The 1,698-nt window shown below is 40.0% G+C and overlaps 1 pseudogene; it reads left to right on the top strand.

The window, feature by feature from the left end:
• Positions 1-643: 643 nt before the first annotated feature.
• On the top strand, positions 644-744 carry LOC115873596 (annotated as a pseudogene).
• Positions 745-1,698: the final 954 nt, after the last annotated feature.

The raw sequence follows: 1,698 nt of genomic DNA, 5'->3' as shown, positions 1-1,698 counted from the left end.
TCGGTGCCAGCACAATGAATCTTCATGATATAATATATTATGGTTGTTTTTGTTCTTATTGTTAAGTGCCATCGAGTCAGTTCTGACCATTAGCAACCACATTGCCTGGTCCTGCACCATCCTCAATCGTTCCTACACTTGGGCCCATTGTTGCAGCCACTGTGTCAATCCATCTGGTATGATCGCAGAAAGCAAGAAAATGTTTGATACAGCACGAAAGCAATCATATCAAATACTTGAGTTGTGTACTTGCATAAAAACATCTGGAATACTCATGATAGAATAATCAACCCTTTAATATCAAAGGGGCAGTATTTAATGCAGGACAGAGTGTGAGGAAAGAAGGAGGAACGGACACCAGAAATATGGGACAGAAGTGGGATACACGAAGGTACACGGAGGGGATTGAAATCGATGAGTTGAAGCAAAATGTGTGTACTCGTGATGAAGCTAAATGTCAAACTCATGATCTGCTCTGTAAACCCTTACCTAAGTCACAAAAAATAATGTGAATGAGAAAACACAAGGTCTGGTGTAAGCGACTGTTCTCATCAATCCTAGATGTTACTGTTTTATCTTTCCCTTGAATTTCCAAGTTTTCCGCAATCAACATGTAGTGCTTTCATAATTGGAAAAACACTACGTGCTCGCTTCAGCAGCACATATACTAAAATTGGAACGATACAGAGAAGATTAGCATGGCCCCTGCACAAGGATGACATGGAAAAACACTACCATAAAATAAAACCCCCAAATTGAAACAAAGCATAGACTGTGTGGTCTGCTCAGCTCTCTAGCTAATGTGGTTGTGAATGTCTCTGAGGCTCAGAGGCAGAAGAGTAAGGGGCTGTCGATGTCGGACTCTGGAGCCAGATGGCCTGAGCTCAAAATCTGGCTGTGCTTTGTCTTTGAAAAAAATAGACCTGTGTTTTTGGTAAAAGTTCACACAGTAAACCCGGTTCTCGTTTGATAATTTCTGTATGAGTTGTTCATATAGACATGTGACATTGGTGACATTTCCCACCATATGGCAACATTCTCTTTAATTGCAGTCTGGTTGTTCTAGTTCTTTTGCTCTAGTTTCCCTCCTATCAAGTATTCATTTTGACCTGAGGTTAATTCAAGCAGGCAGTTGTGTAGTAGTTCACCATACTTATGGGTAATCCCTTTTATTTTATGTGTCCCTCTCTGTCATTTCACTATAAGGTGATTCAAGGGATAGTTTTGATTCAAGGGTCTTAACCAATCTGGTCTAGAAAGTTTGGCTTTTTTTTTTTTAAGAATTAGAATTTTGTTCTATGTTTTTCTCCCATTCTATCTGAGACCATCTATTATTATCCTGGTCAGAACAGTCAATAGTGGTAGCTGGGCACCATCTAGTACTTCTGGTCTCTTAGTAGATGAGGCCATGGCTGGTATAGGTGGCTCCCCTTTGTCTTTACATGTTAAGAAAATTTTCAGTGGTAAGACACATTAAGTGTTCAGTGCGAAGAACAGTTATGTGTTAAGAAAAGTTAAGAAGGTGACACATTTTAAGGAGAATAATGAGAAAAAGGAGGGTGGTGGTGGTAGGGGCATAATTGTCAGGAAAAACCACAGATAAAATATTAGAGACCTGAAGGAAATGAGTCTGACATATGGAGGAAGAGCATCAGGAGTCTGAAGATGCAGGTCGTAAGGCATGCTTGGTACGCTTAA

Source organism: Echinops telfairi, unplaced genomic scaffold (assembly GCF_000313985.2).
Source record: "Echinops telfairi isolate 266 unplaced genomic scaffold, ASM31398v2 ScPeMD7_7469;HRSCAF=8507_0, whole genome shotgun sequence".
Taxonomy (NCBI): Eukaryota; Metazoa; Chordata; class Mammalia; order Afrosoricida; family Tenrecidae; genus Echinops; species Echinops telfairi.
The sequence above is the reverse complement of the archived record's forward strand: the minus strand, read 5'-3'. Positions and strand labels throughout refer to the sequence as shown.